The following is a 9,934-nucleotide window of genomic DNA, read 5'->3' as shown; positions in this document are numbered from 1 at the left end:
AGACGTTTAGTAGACACTATATAGACAGTAATATATATAATTATTATTCAACAACAATATTGTGTATAATATACACCTAGGAGACAACAAAAAACTCTAAATAAGGTTTATGGCTTTTAAGACATACGTTTTCTGGATGGGTTAACAATTAATATTTTTATTTAAATGAATATCCTGTGGCACCGTAGATATCTGTGGTCGGGAGGGGAAATTATGTTATGGATGGCCATGAGAACGAGTTAGTTTTATCGTGAGGCTCTAAGCGTAATCATGAGATGATGATTTCTTTTCTATCTATTATTATCGCCAGACTGTTTGAAGAATTGATTTTCTGAATCAAAAAAACCAAAGCCCATATAGTGGGCTAAACGTGACCTTCAGTTTAAAAAAATCGATGAAAATAATTTTTTTAAATGTTTTGAATGTCAAACGTACCTATCATCCACGTACACTGCACACTGCAGTGTATAATATACCGGAAACCAAAATAAATATATTTTACAAAGAATAATATAAAAAGCGTCTTATTTAATTTAAAAATTAATTATGAATTGAGAGTTTTTAAATACAGCCCTTGTGGACATATTTAATTCGTATTCCTCTCAGGGACGAAATTGAATATTTAAAAGTTCATTTTGTTTACCCAATAAAAATTAATCATATTTTCGATTGATTCAAGGAAAACTACATTATTATTATAAGGTCGTATTTTATTATATTCATAAAAAAATCTATTTTTTTGTAAAATATAATATGACCTATCGGCTACCACCGTCATTTTAAGGTAGACACTGAAAAGTTTCCGTTTAAATATTTAGTTCCATTATAAATAATATAGTACATACAATTTAAATGTTTATTTCAAAATTCAATAATAATTAATATCAAGTATTATCATTACCTACCATTATGTAATATTTGTAAATTAAATACATTTTAAAATAAACGTGGTACAATTTGAATAGAAATGAATAATAAAATATATTAGTAAACATTAAATGTTATAGACGTAAAAAATAATTTTGAATAAGCTGATGAAAGTATGAAATGACACAGGTTTAGCAATTCCTTCTAAATGTCACTAAAATAATCTTTTTCTAAGTATGTTTTCGATTAGTTACTACCTGTTATTAAAGAATTAAAAAAACATAAAAAATACAAGTGTGCAATTTTTTAAAGACATAGAAGTTTTTAAATGCTGACAAAAGTATTGGATATTTAAACAAAAAATTATTATTTTTCTTTTACGATTGTAGTTATTTAATATTTTGTTGTAATTATTCAATAAATATCAATTGAGGAAATTGAAACTTTTCGCATTTACGTATGTTATTATTTTCCATACACACCATGAAATTGTTCAAACATTACGACTAATTTTAAGCTATTTATACCACTTATACTTATATACGTACGCCGTTCTAACAATAATATAATATAATAATATTATATATTATGTTTTTACCAATAACTAGTCCAATCGTTTCCGTCTCCGGTCAAAGTCGTTTTTCGTATGTAATGATTTATCATAAAATTCAAATTTAACACATCCATTACTCTCATTACAGTGACCTCAATGACAAGCGCAGACAAGGTATACTATATTCAGCATTTATTGCAGAAGCGACTTCCCCGGGTTTTGTATGTATTATATTATAGTATTTTGTTTAATTTGTCTCTTACCTAATTTTTTACACCATAATTTATTCATGGTTCAATTACTTCTATGATTCTATAGCCACACACTCACACAGAAACTAACAATGAACTTTACACCTTATAATCTAAAAACTAAGAACATCAAGATTAATACTATCCAGATTCCAGACATATACACCATTATTAAATGGTATTTAAATGATATTTAAAAACCATATTTTTTATAAGTGAAGTACCTATTATGTAGGTAAATCACGATATTAAAAAATAAAATTTTATAACATTGATATTCTTTAAAAATATATATTTTTCAAATACACATTCTGCACATATCTTTCAACATTTTAAGATTTTTTATTCGTAATATAAATAATTTGTATATACTAAGAAAAATGATTAATATTTATTAAAACGAAAATACGCATAAATAATTAGTAATCGCATTGAAGGGGTCGAAAATGTTATGAGGTAATGATATAGATAATTAGACATAATACTATAGTATAATATGTTATCAGTAATCATCACCACATTGTTGAAATATAATCGAGAGGGTTGGGTTTCATAGATAATATCATATAATGCGAATAGGACATACCTATAATCTACACAATAGAAGGTATGCTATGATAGAATAGTGAATAAGTTAACATACCTAATGAATATAATGGGGTTGTGGTTATTGCAGGCTTACAATACACAAAACATTTTTATCAATCCGATATATAAATGTTTCAATCTGTCAATTTCTTAAAATAATAATTTTCAATCTTATTTTTTCATTTTCATTATTCTATTATTATTATTATCATTTATACTTAAACAGTAAGTGTACTATATGTGTATATTGTAGTTCCTATTAAAAAAAAAATTAATGAACTGTATTTTCATTTATAGGTTAGTTACCTAACTATAAATTTGATTGATTGCTGATTGGACATTTAGCGCAATATGAGAATAACTTAACTAAAAAGTGCAAAATTTCACATTTCTATAGTTGGATCAAAAAGAGGAAAATTATGTTGAAAATTATATAGTGTCTGGAAAATTATAATATAAATATCAAATTTTAAGTATTTATGTTAAACAATTGGTATCTATAGGATACATTTTAATTATAGTTAAAAAGCAAAATTGATTTTATTAAAAAAACTGATGTTAGGTTATCCTTATCAATATTCCAATTTTTAAAAAAAAATTGTATTTCCCTTTTATAATAAAATTTTTACTTGAAATATTTTACCCTAAAGTACAAACAAGATACAATTTGCTACCAAAAACCTTTTGTTTTTACTTAAAGTGTCTTCAGACATGAAAAAACAAAACACACACTCGCATTATTGTAAAACCTATACAATCATCGCTCCACTAAGAATCTTAAACAATAAATTACTGAATGCACTCCACATTTTATATCGGGAAGCTATCATAAAAAACTTGTTACGTTCTTTGTTTACTGCTTTTAAATTTTCTATAGATAAAAAATGTAGGTACACACTAATGTCTTAAAACAGATTTTATATTATTAACAAATGTTTTTGACTGTTTTTAAAGATTATACTGAAATATACTGAACAAGTGACAACCGCCAATAAAATTATCTAAAAGTACTTAAAAAAAACTTTAAAAACACACTTTTTTATTATTGTGGAACAAAATAATTGCGCTTTGCAGAAATTATAGCTATTTTACGGTTGTAGAACCATGAGTAGGTAATAGGTATCATAAATCTTTGTTTGGAACTTCAAATATGTTCAATTTGCGTGGGTTAGTGTTTGCGTTCCGAGCATTAAATAGTTTGCGAAAATATTCCAAAAATTATTTAGCTGTACGTAAAACAATTTATTGCATTTAAACTTTTAGATAAGCAGTGACGTCGACCCACGGGAGTACGGGACGCATTGTATTTTGCATGTCATCGATGGGTATTTACACAAAATACATTTATATATAACGAACATTATATAGTTAATAGTAATAGTATTTCATCATATGTATATAAATTATAAGTATATATTGTACCGACACCGATATCACGGCCACGGGCTTGGGGTAGGCACCTTACCTACCTAAATATCTAATTATGTTTTGTTTTACTATAGAAGCAAAGTAAACACGATTAAAAAATACATCGTCTATATTTTTAGAAAGTTAATTAGTATTCAAGAACTATACTAAATTAAAACCAAAACTAAGTACACAAACACTATAAACTAGGTACTTATGGAGATTTAGAATTTTGTTTTGATATAATATATTATACAATAATATAATATAAATTATAATAATGAGCATGCTTTATTGTACTAAACACAGTTTACATAAAACATAAATATGTTAATTAATGATTATTAAATACAGATAATTGTATGTTACATAATATTATAAATTTGCAATTAAATAAAAAATTAAAAAATTATATACATTTTAATTAGGTACAAATCGGTAAAAAAATTTAAGATCCTATAAGATTATTAAAAAGTTGTAAAATAGTGCAAAATTATTCCTTGAACCAGAACAGGTATATTACTTCTAATATATCACTAGCAAATTTCAAAATGAATACCTTTCTAAAATAACTTAATTGTAAAATGTCCAATTCAAATACATAAAGGAATATTATTTTAATACCCATATGAAAATATTCAATAATTTGTCTACCAGCAAAAATATTGACAAACACCAGGGCATAATGAAACTAATTATTTATTTTATCTAATATTTATATTTCAATGTATTATAAAATTGTTTATCTAATACATTATGGCCCACAGTTTATAATATGCTTAATATTTATTAATTGCTTGAATATATGAATTGAATTGTGTTTAAGTTGCACCTTGTATGTTTACTTATTAACAGTCTAGGAACTTATAAACATTTTGTCAGAATTAATTTACATAGTTAATTTAAATGTATACATATTTGATTATAGGAAGGTACATGAAATGATAATAAATTATTAACTAAATTGTTTATTAACTATTTTGTTATCGATTCCTAATGCCTACGTCTTATATTAAAATAGTCATAAACGAGTGCTACTATAAATTATAATACATTGTACTTTTTTCAATTATACCAATTATTATTGTTTACTACACTCTATTACTATTACAGTAGTAGTACAGTACAAAATAAACATTAGATACAAATATACAAATTTAATACCTAATAGGTTTTTTAATAAACGGTACAAACGACTACGCTATAAAAGTAGGTACAACACGCGAGCGTCTACCTCAATATTATGACAAAAATGTATACAATAATTAGATCTTCTAAAAATGTTCTAAAACCAGACAGTGACGTAATTTATTGTATAACGTTGAATTCAAAGATAATAATTAAATCCATCCACCGAATTTAGAGCATAAATAAATGTAATTGGTACCTACTAATAACTAATACCTATAGCCTATAGGTAATAAGTATATTATACTGAAAATATTAATTTTCTTCAATAATTGTATTCATTAGGCACTTAGTAATATAGTAATTAATTTTAAAATAAAATAGAATTTTACATTACATTTACATATTCGGGGTTAATAAATCATAAAATACGTAGAAAAAATGTTTTCTTGTCCCACAGAGACACAAAGTGACTGTATGGTATAAAGAAATAAAAATGCATCCCCATCTATCCTTTAACAATGTCAAGAAAACCCCATTAAATGTTCAATCTTTGGATGTATATAATATATTATTATTATAGTTTCTTTAACGTACTATAAGGTTATGAGCAGTTTCACTATAAAAATAATAATGTATCCCCGACAGAAATCGTTTAAATTCGCCCTAAGACAAATTTCCTCCCCGAAGTACCTTGTGAAAATGTGAATACACACACACACACACACACATGGTATTATTTATAATATAAATGGTTGCATTGTTAGTATGCGCGTAATAAAATCACAGAATATATTATTATATACACATGCAAGCGGACCGTAAGTGTATTTTACGACCGGAGAATATAATCTGTGACGGCAATAAAATGTTTGTTTATTGTTCGTACTTCGTTTGATAAGAATACGTTAAAATATGCGTACATTGGCGGTTTATTGCGTATTTTTAGGACATTGTATATTTATTATTTACACAAAAGAGTAGTGTCGTGGACAAATTTTTTTTGGTCGGAGAGCACAGCATCTAAACTGTCGTCTAAACAGAATTTTGTTCGTACCCATATTATATTGTGTTTTCAGAAAAAAAATTTAAACATTTTGGAGTCAGCCAAACCCAGTGGATAGTTTTGTATTATATTAATTTTTTTACAATTAAATACAGAAAGAGAGTCAAAACACTGAATTGAAAGAGAGAGCCAAACGACGAAAATCGGACACTAGAGTCCGACCGCAGTTGCAGTGGTATGACAATAAATAAAAAATAATGTCATCTATTATTTCAGATTAATAATAATTAAACAAAATATTAGTAGATAACCGTCCTTCAAATTAGAACCGGCATTTCATGCTATAGCTACCAGTGTCATATTGACGTAGCACTGAGGTTTTGTTAAAATACTTTGAACATGTTTTAAAAGGTTCTTTTCTATTATTAATACGAAGGCCTCTAAGGAAACCGAAATTGTTTATACGAAACATAAAAACGTATTGGTGAGACTTTACCTCACTTTAACTTTACTAGTATTATTTGTTGCATTACATTTTTATGGTTTTCGGCAAAGTATGTTTTTATTATTATAGGTGATATATTATTAAAGTATAATAAATATAGTTGTATTGGCAACCACTTAATAACTCTAGTTTTAAATACGCTCTACAAAAGAGAATTACTGTATTCACCGGTCCTAATCGGATTGCCAGACTCGTACAATTATTGATGTCGTAGGTTAGGGGCAGGGCCCCCCGGATTGGTTAGGTGAGCTACCGAGAAAATCTCTGTGGGCCGCCTAAAGTTTGGGCCGGTCGTGTGAGTGTGATTGAAAATAAATTCATGTTTAAAATACGATTGGCTACCTATAAGCTCGTAATAATTATAGACGTCATTTTGGGCCACTGAATATGTAAATGGATCGCTTATAGAAGTGAAAATCTCGATGGGCCAATCCGGCTCTGCCTGAGGGGACCGGTACCCATTATCGAGATTTGACACCTCTTGGTAATATTTTTGCAAAACTATAATTTTGCTACCACAAATTAAAAATAATTATATATTTAAAAAATAATAAAAAAAATATTTTAATATGACGCATGGATTACGAGATTCACATGAGCTCAATGTTCCATAATGGTAAACAAAATCATGTAATTTTAATTATTACTGTGGTCTATGAAGATGGGATTCCACCACAGACGTTCGCATATTATGTACATGCATAAAAATCCTTTGTTACGCCATGATTGGTTGGTAGCCGTCAGCCGTGGTAAGCTTTTGGTATACCAATGTGGTTTTTGGTTCGTACCATATGATAAGCCAATTTATCGTGTGGTTATGATCTAGTTCAACAATTTCGTGTACACGGTCGTATAATATTGAAATCAAAAGATGTACACAGAATTATATCAGTCATCATGATATACCTTATCACCATTTAATTTTGAAACTGTAGCTGTATTACCAATGTTAAATTATTTACCTATGTCAACCTATTTATCTATATGTAACGTGTGTTCAAGGCGGAAGTGAATAGCATTATACACGTCACGTGAAGTAGGAACTCTCCTTAATACGCATATACTGTTTCTTCAAAAATAATAAAATAAAATATATTAGGCATTATTGATATATACACCATACAGGTATATATTAGGTAGTTATAAAGTACGTTTACCTTGAGTAGTTGATTTAAACAATTTTGCCGCCTCAAAAAAAATGTTGAGGTTAGGATAGGATCACAATATTAACATCCTATAAACTATAAAGGAGCATACAGCTACGAATTACAAATCTACATTTTTATACTTTAAAAGGGCTTCAGTATTTCACACAACATTGATGATAAGATGTCATATATTTTTATACAGTTTTAATGTTGTATAAACACAGAATACTGGACAAGTTGGACGCGTACTTTTAGTTTTAATTTTCTATTTTGTAAAAGAGTGTTACAGAGTTGTTGAGTGTCGTATACTTGTATATACGGCCAGAGCCAGATTTTTTTTTAGAATACGCCACTCCACATGTCGAGAGAAGTATTTATGATTATTTCCACCACCGTTCCTTTAACCCTAAAATTGATAGCTTTCGAAAAACTGACGAGCGAGGTATTTTTAGACACCCAAGCAACATAACTACTACGGTTTCACTTAATGAAATTATACAACTCATATTATAAACCCTGTAATAATGTTATATGTACTATTATGCATAATGAATATTACAATCACTTGTGTACTGCAGTGTAAGACAATAAAATTAAGTAAAAAAATTTTAAAAAGGTCACACAGAACTGAAATTGTAACAATATGATTAAAATACCAAATTAACATTTACTACGATTGACGATTCTAATATAAATTATAATAATATACTTACTCAAATATCCAATATTATTTGTATGTAATTACGACTTATATCATTATGGTTTCTGTTCGTCACTTGTCATTCCTTACTCCTTTGGCAACTTTTAATTTTTTCCTACCAATTGTTTAAAGGTAGGTTACGTTAAGTTTTCCCCACAATTTCGACACCGGACGGGACATGATCGGCGTCTCTATAGTCGATAGATGCCGTGCTGTTCCACTGTCTGACGCTGCAGGGAAAACGTCGTTTATTTCGTCATTTATGAAAAGTCCGTGAAAACGACAGATAACGAGTTACCACTTTACCAGTTACCACGTATTATAGATACGGGTAAAATAATGAATAGTATAATTACATTATAGTTTGAGGAAACCTTTTAACTTTTATAAGACACTTATTACTTATACCAACACGGCAATATCTACCAATGAATCTTCAGATGTGTACGCGTCAAACGCCCAAGTCGATTGCGCCCATAAAAACCGCCCGCAACCGATAACTTATACGTTTTACTGTTTTAGTAAACATTTTTTTAAGGTACAGGAGATATTATACCATTATAAATTTATTATTCATACCTACAAACTACTGTACTCCATTATTATAACGTCGTTTGCGAATATTGTTATGACACGTTAAATGACACGGACATATTTACGAAGACGTTTATTTGCGTTTTATTCCAAACGGCACTCATCGCGTTTGCGTTTGTCGACAGTCTCGTTTTTACATCACCGTCCTGTTACGACTTTCGTTAAGAGGATGTCAGCGCACTATTTGTTCTCTCTCTCTGGACCACGAGCTACATAGACGCAACGCATTTAAGCAGAATCATTTTTCGATGTTTTTAAGTAATCTTAGAGTAATCACACATTACAAAAAAGAAAGAGAGGGACGGAGTGGCCGAGCGGACTAAGCCGTCGGTTGCGACGCACACCAGCGCTGGTTCGATACCTCGGTCGCGGGCGGCATTTTTTTTCGGGCAAGTCACGGTGTCCGGAGAATAAGTTCCGCCATCCCCCACCCGGGCATGGCAGATACCTACAGGTGCCCAAATCAAAAATTTTGCCAAAACAAACACACACGTGTAAACAAATCTATAGTACCCTCCCCTACAGTACCACAGGCCATAATGACCTTTTTTTCTTTTTTCTTTTTTTTTCCCCCCTTTTTGAACCGACGACGCCGCGGGAATTGCTTTCGCATTACTTCCGCGGCGAGGCTATAATGACCTAGTAGTCGAAGCTTTAACCCTAATACAAAAAAAAAAACGAAAGAATAATATTTTTGAGGGAATGACATATCGATTTGTCTAAATATTGTCTCAAAACAATTTAAACATAATTTAAATTTACAACATTTTTTTGTTTATTTTTGAAGTTGAATAGTCAAATAACAATAAAATATAAAATGGATTCCTTCAAAAATATTATTCACGACCTTTTTTGTAATGGGTGATTTCACTCTAAGATAATTTAAAAACATAGAAAAAATGATTCTGCTTTTATGCGTTTTGTCTATGTTGCGCGTGGGCCAGAGAGAGAAAACAAATAGTGCGTTCACATGCTCTTAAGAAAAACGCGTTCACCAACAAAAGACGTTGACGTCTTGTACAATATACGCTCGCAATGTGATAAGAATATAAGATACCTAAAAATTGTCGTTGCAGACGCTAATAATTTGTACAATTTGCAAATCGTAATTTGTAATTTGTATATGGATAATATTATTAATATTATAATTATTTATTTTATAATATTTATATTATGGACTTCATTCG

The sequence above is a fragment of the Metopolophium dirhodum genome, chromosome 7 (genome assembly GCF_019925205.1).
Source record: "Metopolophium dirhodum isolate CAU chromosome 7, ASM1992520v1, whole genome shotgun sequence".
In the NCBI taxonomy this organism is placed as follows: domain Eukaryota; kingdom Metazoa; phylum Arthropoda; class Insecta; order Hemiptera; family Aphididae; genus Metopolophium; species Metopolophium dirhodum.
This window is presented reverse-complemented; position numbering follows the sequence as displayed.